The 20524-nt window shown below is 59.1% G+C and overlaps 1 long non-coding RNA gene across 1 annotated transcript in view; it reads right to left on the bottom strand.

The window, feature by feature from the left end:
• Positions 1-1721: 1721 nt before the first annotated feature.
• The window catches only part of LOC140598437 (uncharacterized), a 28389-nt gene continuing 9586 nt past the window's right edge, over positions 1722-20524 (bottom strand). Inside the window, exons 2-4 of the long non-coding RNA XR_012000868.1 lie at positions 16390-16466; positions 2231-2389; positions 1722-1875 (exon numbers count right to left, since the gene is read on the bottom strand). This is a non-coding gene — a long non-coding RNA (uncharacterized lncRNA). The remainder of the gene's footprint in view (positions 1876-2230; positions 2390-16389; positions 16467-20524) is intronic.

Here is a 20524-nt window from a genome sequence, read left to right as displayed (position 1 = left end):
ACCCAACATCCACCTCCCCAGCTGCCCAGCTGGCATCCTGGCCCAGCCTCGGTGCCTGTTCCCCGCCCTTCGGAACCACCGGCCTTGTCACTGCCCCGTCTCCACCGCGGGGGCAAACCCAAGGTGGGAGGCCAGGACCCGCTGTCCCCGGCAAACAGACAAAGGACCAGAATCGGCAGGTGTGCACGGCCCCACCTGGGAGGCATCCCGCACTGCAGACAGAGGTTCAGGGGTCAGGGGCTGGGCCAGGAATCAGGGACGCGGCCCTGTGCTCCCAGGTAGGGCAGGAATCCAGCAGGGACATCAGACAACAGGGAGGGAGGGAAGGGCTGGCGCGCACGAGCACATGCATGCGTTCTCATGCACACACGGCCATGCACACGCATGTACACTCACTCAGGGACACTTACAGATGCACAAGAACGTGGTAAGAAAGGGAAGCTGCCAGGGGCCCTCAGGACGTGGGAACCCAGGCTGGGCAGGTGGCAGATGCACCAGAGAGCTCGCGCAGCCCGTCATCCTGACTGCAGCCACGCAGGGCCTGAGAGAGATGGGCAGGAAGCTTCCCCCCAAAACCCCACCAGGAAACACGGACATGGGGAGACCCTGCCCCCCGTGGGGGGGGATGGTGAGGACCATGCCCGCAACCCCCACCTGTGCCCCCAGAACCCACCTGTGCCCTACGGCCCCCCCTTCTGTGCCCCCTGCCCCTCACCTGTGCCCCCCAACCCTCGCCTGTGCCTCCATCCCTCGCCTGCGCCCCCACCCCTCGCCTGTACCCCACGACCCCTGCCTGTGCCCTGAGACCCCGTCCTGTGACCCCAGACCCCACCTGTGCACCGTGACCCCCTCCTGTGCCCCCCGCTCCCCGCTTCTGTGCCCCTCGCCCCCCACCTGTGCCCTGCATCACCCACCTGTGCCCCCCAACCCCCACCTGTGTCCAGCGCCCCTTGCCTTTGCCCCCAGCCCCTTGCCTGTGCCCCCTGCTCCCTGCCTGTGCACCACAACCCCCACCTAGTCCCCATGAACCCCGCCTGTGCCCCACGTCCCCCACCAATGCCCCCTGCCCCTCACCTGTGCCCCGCATCCCTCACATATGCCCCACACACCTCGCCCGTGTCCCCTGCCCATGCCTATACCCCGCACCCCCCACCTGAGCCCCGCACCCCCTGCCTGTGCCCCTGCCCCTCGCCTGTGCCCCGCACCCCTCGCCTGTGCACTGTGCCCCCTGCCTGAGTCCCCCGCTCCATGCCTGTGTCCCCCGCTCCTTGCCTGTGCCCCTCACCCTACCAGCCTGTACCCCGTGCCCACCGCCTGTGCCCCGTGCCCCCTGCCTGTGCCCTGCGCCCCCTGTCTGTGCACCACACCCCTCGCATATGCCCTGAGACCCTCCTCTGTGACTTGAACCTCTTGCCTGAGCCCTGGAAGAACTAGGCCCCCTTAATCACACCCAAATCCATTTCCTTGGGCACAAAACCTTTGAGGGCCCCCATGCAGGTCACGGGCCCTCCCACATGCACAGCACCCTCAGCCCTCAGCAGCCCCACCCCTGACCTGTGCTGCTGGAGAGGAGTTGAGGCCCAGGAAGGTCAGTGGGGGGAGGGTGGTTGCAGGGGGCCCCGCCCCCGAGAGGACCCCGGGCTCTGCCTGGGGATCCAGGAGCCCGTCCATCCCAAGGGCCTGGCCCAGGCCCAAACAAGGGGGGCCCCGTCCCCCTCCCGGAGCCTACCTTCTGCCGGTGAGACGGCACGATGAAGAACGTTTCGTGCCGTGTTGTGAGTTTTCAGGAAGCTGTTCCTCTTGTGCCCGTGATCCGGCACCACCTCGTAGTCACCATTCAAACACGCCAGCGTCATCCTTGTGATGTGGACCTTCCTGCAACACAGCAGCCCCGCCATGCCCAGGGCGGCCCTCCCCGCGGGTGCATCCAGGACTCAGGCTCCCCATGTCAGTGGCAGCCCAGGCACTTGGACACACAGTGCCAGGAGGAAGCCGGCGTGCCCTCCGGACTCTGAGGCCACGGGGCCTCCCTTCCTCACGTGAGTGCAGGGGACGAGCAGAGAGAAGCGACAGCACCAGGTGGTCCGAGCCTCGGACCTCCTCTCCGTCCACTGTGGCTCCTGCAGAGGCCGGGGGTCCTTGGGCCCCCCCGCAGGCCCCTCCCAGGTGGCTCCGAGAAGCACCTGCACCAGTCCTCTGGCCCGGAGCGCATCGCCTCCCCCCGACTCACCCAGGCAGGCCAGCGGCCTCCATGACACTGGCCAGGATCTCGTCGTTGGACCACACGTCGTATTGCCACTTGCGCAGGCCGAGGACCCCGCAGAGGACCCTGCCGGTGTGCAGCCCCACACACATGTTCCTGTACACCTCAGTGGCCTCGGCCACCGACCTGCAAAAAACAGGTCATGGGCATGAGCTGGGCCCTCGTGTACACCCATGAGGAGAGGCTCTCCTGAACAGGCGGGAGCACGGGGTCCCCGCCCGGCTCTGGGACGCACGGCCACAGTCAGGTGCCGGAGGGAGTGCTGAGCCAGGTGACTAGCCCCTCTGCCGCCCTGGTCTGTCCACAGGTGGCCCCCACAGCAGGTGTGTCCAACGGGCCTTCCGCATGAGCCCTCGGCTCCTGCCTCCTACAGCCCCACCCACACCCCACGTGAGACGATGGGGTGCCCGCCCGGCCCCCTTGGGCTCCCCCGTAGACTGCGAGCTGGCCGCAGGGATGTCCAGTTCTCACCATTCAGTCTCCAGAGGACAGCGGCAGCCACCTTTTTGGACCCCTCCAGCCTCCCTGCCTCCAGAAAGGAGCTCCCGCATATCCCACGGGAAGGCCATGCTGGTGGCGGCCTGTCCTCTGCTGGTGTTGGGGAGCCGGAGCCAGATGGCTGGAGGCAGACGCCCCCACCCCGGAAGAGCCGAGGGCCGGACCCCTGGGAGTCAGCCAGCCCGCGTTCCTCAGCCACGCTTGCCAAGCCTCCAGCCAGCAGGAAGCCCTGGGCTCTCTCCCAGCTCTTCCAGAGCGCTCACCCTACTGTCCCCATCGTCCCCAGTGGGCAGGCAGGCCAGGACACCCATGCAGGCCAAGGACAGGGAGCCCTCTCCCAACGTCCCCTGTCCCCAGGCCTGGGGTCCAGGGATGGCACCAGAGGCCACTGCCAAGCCTCGCCCGTCTCCTGGGCGTCAGGGCGTCCTCCCAGAGACCAGCCCGGGGCTGCAGACCCCCACCTCCGAGGAGCCCAGGAGTGACGGCACTATTCCTGCAGCCGGCCCAGGTCCTGGTACCTCAAGGGTGATGTGTGCCCATCAGCACCTCGGCAGGGCGTGCCTGTGCCTCTGGCTGTCTCTGGACCCCAGGTGTGCGACAGCCACAAGAAGGCAGGGAGGTGCCCACGGGGAGCCCTGGGAGTGAGCACGCTGCCCGCACGCCGACCTCCAAGTAAGGGCAAAGCCACTTAGCAGGTAGCGGCCAGAGGCCACAGCCTCCTAATTACAGGCTGTCAGCGGCAGATGTGTCCTTCATGAAGGTCCCGCCGCACAGCCTCCACCCCTCCCAGCTGCCTGGCCGCGGGGCAGGGCAAGGCACAGCGCACAGCAGACTGGGCTGAAAGCAGCGAACGCCTCACCTCGTCTTCTAACCTCCAATGTCCCGGCTGCCATTCGCCAGCTCGCGAGACAGAGGAGGTGCTGCATGGACTTGAGCGTGCTCCAACCTCAAGCCCCCTGAGGGGCACCCCTGGAGCTGGAGCCAGGCCTCTGCGATGACGACGGGACAGCGGTTTCTGAGACCTCCACCCACATGTCCACGCTGGGGGACACAGCGGCCAGCGAGGCCCGAGGGGCTGCAGGAGGATCCAGGCAGGAAGGCCACACGCGGGGCCTCATGGACAAGCTCTGACCCGCCGCCCGGCGGAGTGGGCAGCCGTGGGGCCCGGACCCATGACGACAGCCAGAGCGATCGCTGGGAGGAGGTGCGGACCACCATCCACCGTGACTTCCGTTCCTCCTGAACCGTCCGCACAGAATTCCCTTTACCCAGCCCTTGAGAGCTGGCTCCCGGCTAGGATGAGGGTCCTGTGTTCCCAGAGCCTCTGCCCACCGGGGGGGGGGACCGCACAGGAGCCATGTCTGTCAAACCGCAGAGAGGCTGTCAGCCCAGCACCGACTCTGCAGGCCCAGGCAGGCCCAAGACGGCCCCGTGCCCGGTGTGGCTCTGGGCAGCAGGCGGTCATCGTGCACGTCGGCTCCTGGTACTGGTACCGAGGGGACTGCCCAAGGCAGCACGATGCCCGACCCCGTGGGCGGGGTGGCCCTCCCTCCACGCACAGGTCTTGGGGTCTCCACCGAGGAACCAAGCCATGCAAATACTATACACAGTTCAAAAAATTCAATTGAGGGACACCTGGGAGGCTCAGCTGAAGCGTCTGTCTTCAGCTTAGGTTATGATCTCAGGGTCCTGGGATCAAACCCCATATCGGGCTCCCTGGTCAGCACGGAGTCGGCTTCTCCCTCTGCCCCTCACCTTGCTTGTGTTCACGCTCTCGCCCTCTAATCAATTTTTAAAAATCAAAATAAATAAATAAATAAATAAATAAATAAATAAATAAATAAATGTCAAGCAGCGATGCTCAAAACGCAAAACCAAAATGAAATAAGCCCTAAGGGTGACACCGTCGGGTGGGCGACGGCATCGGGATGGCGACCGCATCCGGGTACGGCGACTACGCGTCCAGTGGGACGTCAGCTGCAGACAAAACAAAGAAAGGCCTCGAGGAACCCAAAACTGCACGTGGGGTCCTGTCGCACGTTTCGAGCGGGCAACATCCCTCTGAGCCTTCGATGCACAGAGACATGAAAGAGGGAAAGGCCGTCGCCAGCGCGGGGACTTCCAGCCTCGGGGAGAAGGGACGTGCAGGTGAGAATCAAAGGAGCGGAGTGACTCAGTGGTCGGAAAGAGCAACACAAACACAGAACTCGCAATTATTCTTCTAAAACACAGCCTCACCCCTGCGTCCTGAGACGCCGGAGGACAAGGAGCTGGAAAACCAGTTCCCGTGGATGGAAGCAATTGCTGCATCTGTGTGCGGGGGGGCGTCTCGCTGTCCAGGGACATGGGCTGGGGGCGGCCTCGTCCCTGGAGGCAGATGGCACCAGCGGGGAGGCCCCAGAGCAGGGGGAATGCATCCAGGCACAGCGGGCACCCACAATCCCAGGAACGCCCGGGACGGAGGGGCCAGAAGGCGGCTCCGGGGCGCCCATTCCTCAGTCGGAAAGCACATCGGTGACAAAAGCCAAGCGGGCACCGTTTTTGAGGATCACCAATCAGCTGACGTGTGAACCTTCTTCAATGTAAAGAATCACGAGCCAATAAGTGCAGGAACAATGATGGCAAAAGTTCACCGCAGTAAGTTGCCAAGCGCCCCGCTTTCCGGGCAGCTGCCACGGCCCCCCATGGGACGGACGTCATGGGAAGCAGCCGGCAGGTGGGTCGCATGCATGCAGGGACCATGGAAACCATGAGCCTTGAACCACCTGGGAGCCGGCCAAGGGGCACGCCAGGGGACGAACAGGGAGACCGGCGGCACCCAGGAAGGCTCCCCAACATGAAGGAACCAGGCAGGGTCCCAGCCCCAGAGGCCGCGACGACCAGTCCCGCTGTCTCCATGGTAGCCCAAGGGTCTGGAGCCCCCACCCCACCCCACGTGCTCTACTTGCCCTGCCACCCAGGCTGGCTGCCAGATCACAGAGGAGGGGACACCAGAGCCAGGGTCCATGTACCGACTGTCAGGCCCATCGCCCGCCTCGCCCTTCCTCTGTGGAAACCCCGTGAAGGCCCCACCACGCAGCCCAGCCCCCTCTGTGCCCCGCATGCCTTGCCCTGCCCTCTTCAGGGTCTGTGGGGCCGTGACCAGTGGCACGAGCTCCGTGCCATCGGACAATGCCAAACATACATTAAACCCAGACACGTATCCCGCCTGGAACGACGCTGCCAAGGAGAGAACACCTGACATGATGAGCAGGTGCCACAGCCCAGAGAGACCCAGAGCTTCCATGCTGGCGGTCCACTGGGTGGGTGACAAAGGCATCACGGCGGCCTCGTCATTCTCGAGGGAAGGGCTGGGGCCCAACTGTGAGCACAAGGTGCGGTGACATCTAGAACCCGGGAGGAGAGCCGCCAGCCAGAGGGGCTACAGGGGTCAGGTGGGGCCGTTGTGTCCTCCCTGCCATCATGCATAGGTGAGTCCACGCGACACGTTCCCCAGCCCCCGAAGGCAGGGCTGGACCTCTCCCTGCAGCTTCTCTGAGCGTGTCCCCAGAAGCACGCAGGCACCCCCAGGGTCGCCAGGTGCCTCCAAGCTTCCCGGGGGCCCACACCCCACAGCCCTGAGCTGCCAGGGACGAGCAGTGATCGTCTCCTCCTGAAACGAAGCTACATCTCTGCACACAGAAGCAGGCGAAGCGGGGATGACCAGGTGAGTGACCCTGGGGAGGAGGACCCCAGGCCCCTGGGGGACTATGCACTGGGGACAGCCCGGCCCCCGGCCCCCACCCCCAGGGACTGCGCACTGGGGACCGGGCACCGGGGCAGCCCCCTGGGTACCACGCAGCAGGGACGGGGGATCGTGAACCGGGGCAACCCGGACTGCGGCTGGGCTTCCACCCACGGGAAACCCCAGTGGTCGCATTCCACACACCGCCTGCTGTTTCAGGGAAGTGTTTATTTCCTGCTCATTAGGGAAGAATTAAATCGGGCTCATCATAATGCAGGAAGCTCCAAAAAATTAAAACTCAGCGAGAACCCACAGCCCTGGGGCCCTCGTCCCCGCAGCCCACCCCCGACGGCTCGTGGCTGCATGTGCACATGCTCTGCAGCCGGTTTGTGCCCCTGGCCGTCATGCACATGCCTCCACAACGTCAAGGCTCGCCAGGGGGGACAGTCCCCCAAGCTGAGGGTGGACGCCGCCTGCTCTGCCCCCTCCTCCCTTGGGACAGCCGGGCCCAGTCCTGACCACACCGCCCCATGAGGGCCCCTCTGGCTTGGGACACTCCAGGCGAGCCACCACGTGCCCCACAGCCTGCCTGCGTGCAAGCCTGACGGCACGGGCATAGCACGTCAGCACGGGGCAGCTGGGAACGCAGCTGGGGACGCAGCTGGCCGTCGCACACACTCCCTGCCCGCAGCACGCTCCGGGAGGAGGCCACCTCCGGGGATGAGGCCACCGGGGCTCCTCATATTCACTGGCCAGGAAGCCAAGGCGCGAGGAGACCCAAGGACGCCACTGAGTCTTCGCGCTGCCTGCTGAGCCCAGGGGAGCCCGGTGAGGAGGAGGGACGTGGGCACACACTGCAACGAGCTCTGGCTCCCAGACTGGCTTCTGTGGCCACACGCAGAGGATCCCCGGGCACTGGAGATGGACAACCTCACCCTCATCGGTCCTCATGGTCACCTTCCGGCGGCTCCCGGGGGAGCACAGCACCGCGGCTTTGGCCAGCCTCTCCGTGTCCTCACCGCCCCGTCTTCCCTCACAATCCCAAACAACACGCTCCCTGCATTCCTATCCAGCGGGTCGGGGGGCCAGGAAGGCTCCCCACTGCATGTGCGGCGGAGATTGCGCAGACTGGCCAAGCCCGGGGCGGGGTCCCAAGGTGAGCCCCCGCGTGGACATCATGCGCCCTGACAGGAAATGCTTCCCAGGCTTGTCCAAGCTGGCCGACTGCGCTGGACCCCACGCCAGTCTAGTCCGAGTGTATACGCCTGCTGTGTGACAGGCACAGGCCGCCTGGGGGCTGAGAACCGACCAGAGTGCACCAAGCTCCGGCCGGGAACTCCTGGGGCGCAGCCCTGACGGAGGATGGTCTCCAGCTGTCAGCCCCGAGGGGCGCGTGGGACCCAGGCCGCCTCCAAGGCTGGCACAGCCAGAGTCTGGGCCTCCGCAGGGAGCCTGCACGCTCATGGAGCAACGTCTGCTTCTCCCAGTGGGGCTGCTCTCCCCGCATCCAGAGAAGAGCCCTGTGGTCAGAGCAGATGTAAACCTAAAGTGGCTCAAGCAATAAATACTGTGTCCATCTGCGGTCCGCTGGGCACAAGGGTAAATAAACATCCGGAGACCGTGGAGACCAAGCCAACACGCTCACCCTCGGTCTCACTGCTCACAGCGACCCTGGTAAGGCGGGGTGAGTCTGGGTGACCGCATGCAGGTGCACTCATGGGGCTCATTCATCACTGGCTGGCCCGCCCTCCTCCCTGCAGAGCACCCACATGCAGACCCGCTGGTGACCCGAACAGGCTGGACCCCACTTTCCCTCTTCTAAAGGGAATGGCTCGTTTGCCCAAACATAAATGGCAACAATGCAGAACAGGGTTTATAACAAGAAGTGAAACATGCACAGCAGCAACCTCACAAAGGCCAGGAAGGGAGGCACATGAGGAGGCACATCCGCGAGATCCTCGGACGACGTCAAGGAACCTGCCGCAGACCCTGGAGCAGCCAGCCCAGTGACAGAGCCAACGGTGCACACTCATGAGCCAACAGAGGTGCAAGGGCAGAGTCACAGAACGCACCCCCTACACCCACAGAATGGCAGGAAAAGTAAAACCACGACACAGAACAGATGGGACAAACCAGGGATCCCTGGGTGGTGCAGCGGTTTGGCGCCTGCCTTTGGCCCAGGGCGCGATCCTGGAGACCCAGGATCGAATCCCACATCAGGCTCCCGGTGCATGGAGCCTGCTTCTCCCTCTGCCTGTGTCTCTGCCTCTCTCTCTCTCTCTCTCTCTCTCTGTGACTATAATACATAAATAATAAATAAAAAAAATAATTAAAAAAAAAAAAAAAGATGGGACAAACCAAACCCGGGCTGACGGCACAGCACAGCAAACGCAGACGGTCAGATTCGAGGGAGAAAAGACAAACCCAGCCCGTTAGAGAAAGACATGAACCCCTTGGGGGAAAAGAAAGGGGGATGGAAAAGACATGCTTCCCGACAATAATCAAAGGAAAGCTGGAACGGCTATGCTCACACAGGACGTTAGGTCTCCAGGTAACGAGGGTCATTTCTTCATGAAAATAGGGGATTAGGGGAGCGTGGGTGGCTCAGTAGGTTGAGCATCCGACTCTTGGTTTTAGCTCTCCCTCTGCTCCTCTCCTGGCTCACACGCACACACACACTCTGTCTCTAAAAAACCAGAATGGGACCGCTGGGTGGCTCAGTGGTTGAGCGCCTGCCTTTGGACCACGGTGTGACCCCGGGGTCCTGGAATCGAGTCCCATATCGGGCTCCCTGCAGGGAGCCTGCTTCTCCCTCTGCCTGTGTCTCTGCCTCTCTTTCTGTGTCTCTCATGAATCAATAAAATCTTAAAAAAGTTAATTCATCAAGAGGACCTAAGAACCCTAAATGTTACAAATCAAATAGCAGAGCTCGAGAACACAGGAAGCAGACAGATCTCTAAGTATGTCGCAGACTCCATACCCCTCGATCAGGAACTGAGAAACCCGGGAGCCAGGACATAAGTAATGACGCAGAGTAAGAACGTGAGCAGCCCGTCCCCAGCCAGCCTCAGCGTGTGTACACAACACCCCAGAACACAAGGATGGCACGGAAGCACAGTGCATCTTGTTGCTCAGTTACTGAGGAGACCGTGTTCTGAACCGTACACTTAAGAGGACTCAAATTTTTGATAAAATGTGTTCTCTGACCACAACAGAATTAAACGTGAAGTCAAAAACAGAAAGACCTTTAAAAAAATCCCTCACAAAACATATCTCTAAATAAGCCATGGGTGTAACCACAATTAAAAGGGAAATTAGAAAGCATCTTGAACCAAGGGGAAATGAGGACACAGTGTCACAGCAATGCGGGGATGCCACCTTAGCCAGACACCTGCCTGGTCTGCGGCACCAACTCTTCACATTTGGAGGGAAAAGATCCTGATCAGCAGTCTCAGCTTCCATCTTCCCAAACTACAAAAACAAGAGTAAAAGAAAAACAAGGAAAGCACAAGAATCACAACAATAAAATATCAGAGCAAAACAATAAAACAGAGAAATCAATGAAACCAAAAGCAAACTCTTTACAAAAATCGATATCATTGATAAACGTGCAGCCAGAATGATGGGGGAGAGAGGGAAGATACAAATTAGCACAGTCAGAAAAGGAGGAGATGATGTCACTGCTGCTTCTGCAAATATTAGAAAGCTAACAGGGAAATACCATAAACACCTTTATTCTAACAATCTCGGTGACTTAGCTCACGTGGACAGATACCTTGAAAGACTATGAAACACAAAGCTCACTCTGATATATGTACATAGGCATATCGTATATGGATATATCACATACATATAAAAAAAAAACGATTCTAGGGACCCCTGGGTGGCTTAGCAGTTTAGTGACTGCCTTCGGCCCAGGGCATGATCCCGGAGACCTGGGATCGAGTCCCACATCGGGCTCCCTGCATGGAGCCTGCTCTCCCTCTGCCTGTGTCTCTGCCTCTCTCTCTCTCTCTCTCTGTGTGTGTGTCTCATGAATGAATAAATAAAATCTTTTTTAGAAAAGCCCTGATTTTATAGATATATATATATATAATAGCCCTATTTTAAAAAATTGAACCTGTACATAAAAACTTCCAGGGGTGCCTGGGCAGCTCAGTCAGTTAAGTGTCTGCCTTCTGCTCAGGTCATAATCTCAGGGTCCTGGGAGGGAGCCCCCAGTTGGGCTCCCCGCTCAGTGGGGAGCCTGCTTCTCCCTTTCCAGCCTACTTGTGCTCTCTCATGCTCTCTCTCTAATACATAAATTTTCTTAAGAATTCTTTAAAAGTTTCAGAAAGAAAATCTCCAGAAAGTGGAACAGGAGGAAACATGCCCAAACTCTTCCAGGAGACCAGCCTGACCAAGATTCCACATGAAGACGACATAAGGAAAGCCACAGAATAGCATCCTTCAGAAACATAACAGGAAGACATCTAAAATAATTTTAGCCCACATGCACATACTCACACATGGACACCTGCACACATATACGTGAACAAGCATGTCCATATGCACATGTGTGTGCACAACTGCATACGCACATGCTCTCATGCATGTATGCACTGCACTCGCGGATATCCATACACACGTGCATTCCCCCACACACACAGCTATATGGACATGTCCCACCACGTCCCACTGCAGCCCACCCACCACGTCGCTCCCACGTGTGCAGCACCCGCTGTCTGGTGTGCGCACTTCTCTCGATAAAGGTATTTAAGCCAGAGTCCCAAACACAAGCACGTGTCCTGGTGAAAGAGCCAAGTAGTGAATAAAAAGGGACACATCTTATACACCAGCAAACCTGACAACCTAGAAGAAATGAATAAATCCCTACAAACACTCAACCGACCAAGACTGAATCATAAAGAAACAGAAAATCTGCAGACATTTCTAGTACAGAGACTGAAGCAGTGATCAAAAGCCCCCAACACAGAAAAGCCCAGGACCGGATGGCTTAACTAGTGATCTCTACCAAACGTTTGAATAAGATCACCAACAATTCTTAAGCTCTAAGAAAGCTCCCAAATTCACTCTATGGGGCCAGCATTACCCTGAACCCAAAACCACTGGACCTGACCAAAAAAAGATGATGATCTTTTTTTTAAAAATTTATTTATGATAGTCACAGAGAGAGAAAGAGAGAGAGGCAGAGACACAGGCAGAGGGAGAAGCAGGCTCCATGCACCGGGAGCCAGACGCGGGACTCGATCCCGGGTCTCCAAGATCGCGGCCTGGGCCAAAGGCAGGCGCCAAACCGCTGCACCACCCAGGGATCCCCGATGATCTTTTACTAATACCAATACCCCCAATGATCACAGATGCAGAAATCCCCCCAAACACACGAGCAAGCCACTTCCAACAGTACATTAAAGGGACTGGACACCACAACCAAGTGGGATTTGTTCCCAGGATGCTAGGATGGTTCGATATCCACAAATCGATGGATGTGATGCATAGCATTAACAGAAGAAAGGGTAGAAATACATGATCCTCTCAGCAGATGCAGAACAAGCATTTGACAGGACGCAACATCCTTTCAGGATAAAAACTCCCAACACGGTAGGTGCAGAGGGCACGTTTCTCGACACAGTGAGGGCCGGGGATGCCAAGCCCACAGCACACATCGGCCCCGACAGTGAGAACAGGAGAGCTTCTCCTGCAGGGTCAGGAGTGGACAGGGAGGCCACTCCCATCCAACAGCATAAGTCCCAGCCTCAGCAACCGGGCATGGAAAGAAAATCACACACTATCTCCTCTGCAAATGGCTTAGTATCTACAGAAAACCCTAAAGATGCCACCAAGAACTTGTCAGAACTAATAACTGAATTCAGCAAATTTTCAGGATGTGAAATTAACACACAGAAATCTGTGGTGTTTCTGCACACAAACAATGAATGCTCAGAAAAGCGGAGAAAATAATTGTATTTACAACTGCATCAAAGAGAATAAAATACCCAGGAATAAATTCAATGAACAAAAACAGGAAGGCAAGTCTAATGACTTGAGAGATGTTTGGAACACGTCCTGTCCCCAGAGTAGGCCCAGCAGATGTCCACCGCGTGAGCCCCGAGTGGGTTGCCGATGCAAAGGGATGGTGACATCGCAGCTGGGGTGCAAGCCCGGGAGGCCCCGCCTGGGCCAGGGGGAGCCCAATGTATCCTGAGCTGATGAAGAAAGAACGGGACAGGACAGCGAGCCCCCACATCACACATTTCATCCCGAGAACAAGACCCAGACCATGCATCCCTGGGACAGCCTCTCTGCCCTCCACCCTGTGGTCAGGGAGGCCCACAATGTAGCCCCCACCCCGAGCAGAAGTGGGCCAGCCAGCACACCCCTCCCTCACACTGGGGATGCCATGGTCCACACGAGAGGACACTGAGAAGTGGGCTGCACTCAGAGTCACACGCCATGTAAGTAAACTGGCGGAAGCCAGGGAGAAGACATCTGCCAACCGTGTACCCACGGAAGGACAAGCTAAGACTCTACAGACTCCTGTCATCCTGGGGTCGGGGGCTGTTGTAAGCGACCCAAGCAGGGGCGGGGGTTGGCGGTAGCCTGGTGGCACTGCTGACCACTGAGTCACTGAGGGAACACGTCCCCTCCGGGACCAGGAAAGACAGATTCGGACAGTGGGGGGAGGGCACACCCCTCACATCAGCAGCCTGTCTTCAGAGCCCCAGTGGCCAGTGAATCCTCATCCAGAAGATTCTTCGTGGAGGGGCAGGGGAAAGTCGCAGGCCCTGGAAAGCTTAGAGCAGCACCCAGAAAGCCCCGGGCCACCAGGCACCCCGGCCTCGGACAAAACACATGTTCTGACTCTAATATGGGAGGCCGTGTCCGTGAGCTCCACACGCCACACGGGACTCGTCACCCTGACTCCTCCATCAGGCTTCCCCAAAACCACAGGTGTCAGGGAGGGAGGAGGTCCCGGAGGCTCCGGAGGCCGAGCCTCAGCTGCTCCCCAGGGCACGAGGCCAGCACCCCTGCTCCCAGGCTTCCAGGGCACCTCATGGCCCGGCGCGCCCGCAATGGACAGAGCCGACCCCCCCCTTCATCCTGGTGAAAGACCCAGCAGCCTTCCCCACACGGGGTCCAGCAGAGCCCACAGCAGCGGGTGCCTCAGGAGAAAGGCCTCCAGTGCCAGCCCGGTCAGAGCAAGTGGCGAACTCCCAACTGGGCATCTCAAGATCCTGACCAGCCTCCAGGAGACTCCGGGTGGAGGGCGAGGGGCAGCGTCCAAGGGCCGCATGCCGGCCCCCTCAAGGCCCAGTGGTCAGCTCGTGCCACTTGTTCCTGAAGCCACGAGTCGGGGGCGGCGGGCAGCGTGGGTGTGGGAGGCCGCGGACAGGGTTCTGCAAGGTCAAGGTGCTTCATGTGCCCCGGGCGCAATCGTGGGCGCCTTTCCACCCCCATACGCTGACAGGTTCCCGTGCGGAACACACGTCTTTTCCAGGCCAACGCACGACCCGTCTAGCCTCTCTGTGCCCCCGCACGGTCTCGACTGCACGTTTGGCAGCAAGGGGACCGGCGAGCCACGTGCCCCCCCTTCAGCCCGGCACCCCACAGCCCCCATGCGGGCACCCCGCTCGGAGGCACAGAGTGGGAGGTCGGGACCCCACGGGCTGCCCTGCCCTGGGCCAGAGGCGGGACACGGGCCAGCGGGAGGCCAGCGGACCAGGGGAGAAGCGGACAGCAGAATGGCAGGGCCCAGGTCACTGCCCTACACGCACCTCATCACTCCTTCCCTTCCCCCCCGCCACGAGGATCCACCCTGGGAAACTGAGGCCCCCTGGCTCGTCAGCCCCGTGAGCGCTGGTGAAGCTCCCTGCGTGCAGGAGGAATCTGTGTCCAGCAGGCCGGTGGTGGGGCTCCTCTGCCTGGCGCTCTGCATGCACCCGGCCCGGGGCCTCCCCGCACCCCCACCTGCTGGCTGGCGCTCCCCTCCCTCCTGGCGTCGCCTACACCCTCTAGTCAGGCACAGCCCTGCCCGGTGGGCCGCAGGGCGCCCTCAGCGTGGGCCACGTAAACAGCCACCAGTGATGGGGGTGATGCCCGGAGGTCACCTGCTGACAGGTGGGACCAGGGGCGGGGGGGGAGTTCGCATGGGGAACTGTGGGGTTGGGGGACAATCCGAGGCCGGGGCAGGGCATATCGGGGTCCAGATGAGCACCCCAAGACCCACAGGTTGGCAGGGCCACAGGGCAGTGGGGCAGGAGCCACAGGGCCGGCCAGGGAGTGCCCGGCGTAATCTGCTGCCTCTCTCATTCGGCCTCTGGGTCCCCACCAGGAGGCCGGCCCGTGGAGGAGGGTGCCCCGAAACCCTGCTCATCCGTGCCAGCCCCCTCCCCCCGTGAGGAAACACTGCCCACTCGGGCCCCCGGTGCTGCCCTCCTCGTTGCTCCACGGCCAGGTCAGAGCAGCCATGCCCACTGCTGCCCCACCTGGCACCTGGCGCAGGCTGGGCCAGGCCACAGGAGCGGGACGTCTGCACCCCTCACGCACTAATGCTCTGGCCTCCCTTGCTGCAGCGCTCCCCCAGGGGGGCTCCAGGCAGGGGTCCCAGGGAGCGAGGCCCCGGCCCTGGCCACTTCCAGACCACTGCCCCATTCACCAACTGCAGAGCGGTGGCACCTGGCCGCTCAACCACAGGGGTTCCTGGCAGGTGACTGGTCCTCGCTGCCCCCACCGTCATCGCCACCAACGGACACAGCTGCGCTCAGGATGTGCGGCCCTGGGCTGAAGGGACTGCTGCACACTCTACAGCCCTGAGCTTCTGGCCTCTGCACACCTGCCCCACGTCCCCGGCCTCCTGTACCTGCCCTCACCCCCCGCCTCCTGTACCTGCCCCACACCCACGGCCTCCTGTACCTGCCCCACGCCTCCAACCTCCTGTACCTGCCCTATGCCCCCGGCCTCCTGTACCTGCCCCATGCCCCTGGCCTCCTGTACCTGCCCCAGGCACCCAACCTCCTGTACCTGCCCCATGTCCCCGGCCTCCTGTACCTGCCCCACACCCGTGGCCTCAGCACACTGGCTCCTCAGGACTGTCCCGCCCTCTGCTTTCCAAAGCCCACACTGCTCTGGACACAGGGCCCTGTCAGGGCCTCCAGGCTACAGGTATCCCGCCCTGGAAGCCCCAATCCGTATTCTCTCCTCCTCCCACCTACCCCCTTCCCGCCACTCTCCTACTCTGGGAGGAAAATGCAGTCCACGTGACGGGCCCTGCTCAGTCTACACCAGGGCTCTGGGTGCACCTCGTGTGGCTGGAGAGTCCTGCATTTGCCCCTCCTCCCTCGGGGCCCGCACCTGCCACCCAGGCCACAGGACTCCCTCTGCCCTCCGGGCGGGACACATGGACCCGGCTGCATCCCCTTCGGCAGCTAACACACCGAACTGTGGTTCTTCCTCTCGTCTGAGGACAACACGCTTCTCCGGGCCCCTGCTGCCCCTGCCAGTTCTGCACCATCTGCCCGCAACAAGCCAGGAAAGGCCCCCGCCCCCTAGGCCCCCCCAGCCCACCCGCCCTCGCGGCGGCCCAGGCTCTGCCCAGGTCAGGTCCCAGCACCCAGCACCCCTCCCTGCCCCTTGGGCCCATGCACATGCCTGGGGCCTCTACACCGACAGCACCCGTCCCCCTGCCCTGTGCCTCTGCACTCCACGTGGGACCCGACGCCTGGGCCAAGGAGCCACACCTCCAGTCTGGCCCCATCCCAGCCTGCTGCGCCCTTAACTCCAAAACCCAAGAACCCACCAAAAGGGAGAATCCTGGACCGACATCCCTGATGAACATGGAAGCACACCTTCTCCACAAGACACGACCCAACAGGAGGCAACGGGACATTATTAAGAAGTTACTCACCATGACCCAGTGGGGTTTATCCCCGGGCTGCAAGGCTGCTTCAGCACTCGGCGAGCACTCGATGGGCTTCATCAGATCTGCCAGAGAGAAAACAAGAACCAGATGATCCTCTCAAGAGACAAATTCAGAGGAAGCATTTGACAAAATACTGCATCCATGCCAGATCCAAACACTTCAGAGTACGGGCACACAGGGAACGTTCATCAGCCTCTTGAAAGCCATCCCCGAGAAGTCCGTGGCAAATTATCATCCTTAATGTGGAAACACTGGGAGCCTTTCTTCGAAGATCAGGAATGAGAGACAGGGATGTCCACTCTCACCACATCTATACAACATACTAAAAGATATCTCGGCCTCAGCAATCAAGCGACAGAAAGAAATAAAAGGCATTCAAATTGGCAATGAATGAGTCAAACTCTCCCTCTTCACCGATGACATGGTACTGTACCTGCAAAACCCAAGAGACTCCACCCCAAGATTGTAAAACTCATACAGCAAATTCGGCAGCGTGGCCGGATCCCAAATCAATGCCGAGCAATCATTCAACTCTTTATACGGCAATGATGAGACTGAAGAAAGAGAAATTAATGAGTCCGTCCCAGTGACAACTGCACCCAAAAGCATGAGATACGTAGGATTACACCTGACCAAAGACGTAAAGGATCTCTACCCAAAAAACCACGGAACACATCTGAAAGAAATTGAGGAGGACACTAAGAGATGGAAAACTATTCCATGCTCCTGGATTCGAAGAATTCATATATTGGGAAAATGTCAACGTGACCCAGGGCAACTTACACATTGAACGCAATCCCTATCATCAAAAATACCAAAGGCTCCCTTCAGAGAGTTGCAACATATCATCTGAAGATTAGTGTGGAATCAGAAAAGACCCCGAATGGCCAGGGCAGTATTAGAAAAGAAAACCACAGCTGGCGGCATCACAATGCCGGACTTCAGGTTGTGCTACAAAGCTGTGCTCATCAAGACAGTGTGCTACTAGCACAAAAACAGACACACGGACCAATGGGACAGAATAGAGTAATCCAGAAGTGGACCCTCAACTCTACAGTCAAGACCATATATTCAACCAAGCAGGAAAAACCATCCACTGGAAAAAAGACAGTCTCTTCACTAAAGGCTGCTGGGAACGTGGGATGGGACAGCCACATGCAAAAGAATGGTACTGAAGCATTCTCTCACACCATACACAAAGATAAAACTCAACATGGATGAAGGATGTAAATGTGAGACAAATTCCATTAAAACCCTCCAGGAGAACACAGCCAACAACAACACCCTTCTTGAACTGGGCCACAGCAACTTCGGGCAAATTACATCAGCCACCAAGGCCAGAGAAACAAGAGCGAAGATGGATCGCTGGGACTTCATCAAGATGAGCAGCTTCCGCACAGCAAAAGAAACACTCAGCAAAACTCAAAGACAACGTCCAGACTGGGAGAAGATACGTGCACATGACCTGTCACATAAAAGGCCTGCATCCAAGATCTCTGAAGAACTTCTGCAACTCCACAGCAAAGAGACCAACCATCCAATCCAGAAATGGGCACAAGACAGGAAGAGAAAAGTCACGCAGGAAGACATAGACGTACATGGCCAAAAGCACACGAGACCATTATCCGCATCACTGGCCGCCAGTGAAATACAGATCAAAACCACTATGAGATCCCACCTGACACCAGTGAGAATACTAAGAAGACAGGAAACACCAAATGTTTGGAGGCTGTGGAGAAAGGGGAACATTTTCAAAATGCAAAAATTTCAGAAGTAGCCGTACTCACCTGTAAGGGACCAAGGAGGGGGGGCGGGCTCCCGGCCAGGCTAGGGAGCTTAGGGGGGGACCTGAGAGCGGGGAGGGGGGCAGGGGCGAGGTGCGGGAGGGGGGCGGAGGAAGAGCCAAGGGCCTTGGTGGAGCTCCTGGGGCCCCGCAGCCCAGGCCCTAAAGCCACCGCCCCAAGGCCCTGCCCTGACAGTGGACGGTGCCTGCATCCTAACCCCTCTGAGCGAGTGGATGGGTTCGGGGGCACCTCCCCGAGCCCGGGGGAGGGGCCCCGCACCCTCCCTGAGCCGCCCATGTGAGACCCGGCCTGACCCATAGGAGGCCCCACCGCCACCCCCTCCGCCAACAGGTCCCACCACTCCTCCCCCGCACAGCCCTCCGCCCGGCACCCTGGCGGCCCAAAGGGTGTCGGCCCAGCTCGCCACGGGGCCGCCTGCATGCGGCCCCCGAGGCCCACTGTCCCCTCCCGACCCCTCCCTGGCACCCGCCGCGCCACCAGGGAGGGCCCGATGCCTCTCGCACAGCCACCCCGGGGTCCCTCACGCCTCCCGGGGCCCACGCTGACCTGCGCGCCAGGGGCCGAGGCCTGCAGAGCTGCTGCTGGGAGCCCGGGGCGTGGGGAACCGCGGGCCTGGAGCGGCGGCACGGCCGTGCAACCTCCTGCCAAGGCCAGGTCCGCATCTGGGCACAGCTCCTCCTGTGGCCACGCCCTGGCCCCCTTCAGGTCACTCTCGGGTCAGGCACGGGGCAAGCTCCTGGCCACGTCCCGGCCATGCCCCCCCCACAAGGCCCGCCGCAGAGCCTCTGCACAGCGACCCCCTCCACGGAGCCTACAGGGGACCCGAGACCGCCTCTGCCTCCACCCGCTAGTCTAGTTGGGGTGCCGGGGTCCGAGGCTAAGAATGCATTTAACCAAGGAGGTAAAAGACCTATACTCTGAAAACAATAAAACACTGAAGAAGGAAACTGAAAACGAAACAAATGGAAAGATATGCCCTGCTTATGGATCAGAGGAATTAATATATTTAAAATGTCCTTACTACCCAAAGCAATCTACAGATCTAACACAATCCAAATCAAAATACAAATAGTACTCTTCACAGAAGGCAAACAAATACTGCTAAAATTTATATGGGACCACAGGAGATCCCAAATAGCCAATGTAATTTTTTTTCCTGGTTTGGAAGATGCATTTTTTAATTTTTTATTTAAATTAAATTAATTGGAAGAGGCAAGATGGCAAAAGGGGAGGGATCCTCCTTTCATCTCGTCCCCTTATTTAGCTAGATAACTCTCAAATCATCCTGAAAACTATGAATTCAACCTGAGATATAAGGAAAGAATGGCTGGAACAATACAAATAGAAAAGTGAGGGGATCCCTGGGTGGCTCAGTGGTTTGGCGCCTGCCTCTGGCCCAGGGCAGGATCCTGGAGTCCCGGGATCCAGTCCCACATTGGGCTCCCGTCATGGAGCTTGCTTCTCCCTCTGCCTGTGTCTCTGCCTCGCTCTCTCTCGCTCTCTCTCTCTCATAAATAAATAAATCTTAAAAAAAATAGAAAAGTGACCATTTTTTGCAAGGAAGGAGTGTGGGGAGAAGAGAAATGGAGGGGCCATACTGGAAGACAAATGGTGTGGGGGTGTGGAGGAGCCTCTGTAAGCTGGTACTGGAAAGTGATGTGGCCCTGGAGCTCAAAATTGGGACCTTTAGAAATCTGCTCCTGTGAGAGACTTGTCTGCCTGAAAGATACTCAGGGGTGAAGTGGGGGCAGAATTAAAGGTGGGACAGTGGGGATCAATATCCCTGGAAGTGCAGAAAGAACAGGAGTGTCTCAGCTGAAGGAATTCCAAGCATTGCTGCAGGGAAATGGCTTTAAATAACTGAGCCAGGGAGGGGACCCTCAGCTTGTTTTGCCCTAAACAATGAACCAAGGCTGGCTTGGGTGACTGCTCTGGGTGTTGGGCCCCTGAAAAGGATGGGAATGCAGCAACCCTCTGTCTTCTTTCAGGAAAGGCAGAGCGGGTGCACACTCAACCAGATGAACACTCTGTGAACACTCCTGCAATGGACAGAAACAGGGTGACCCTCTCCTTCCTCTACGAGGGGGCGTGCAGTTCCATGCCCTAGTGGGGGAAGCTCTCCCTGCCAGAGCCCTGCAAATCACACAAATCAGTGTCCCTCCATCTTCCCCCTGGAGGATGTGAGTGGGTGGGCACCATAGCAGTCTGTAGAGTTTGACACACACCACGATCTTTCAGCTCTGGGGTTGGAGATGGGGGCCAGTCATTTTTATTTCCACCCTCTTAAGTGCTGTGGAAAGCCTTCAGGGAACAAA

The sequence above is a fragment of the Vulpes vulpes genome, chromosome 4 (genome assembly GCF_048418805.1).
Source record: "Vulpes vulpes isolate BD-2025 chromosome 4, VulVul3, whole genome shotgun sequence".
Taxonomy (NCBI): domain Eukaryota; kingdom Metazoa; phylum Chordata; class Mammalia; order Carnivora; family Canidae; genus Vulpes; species Vulpes vulpes.
The sequence above is the reverse complement of the archived record's forward strand: the minus strand, read 5'-3'. Positions and strand labels throughout refer to the sequence as shown.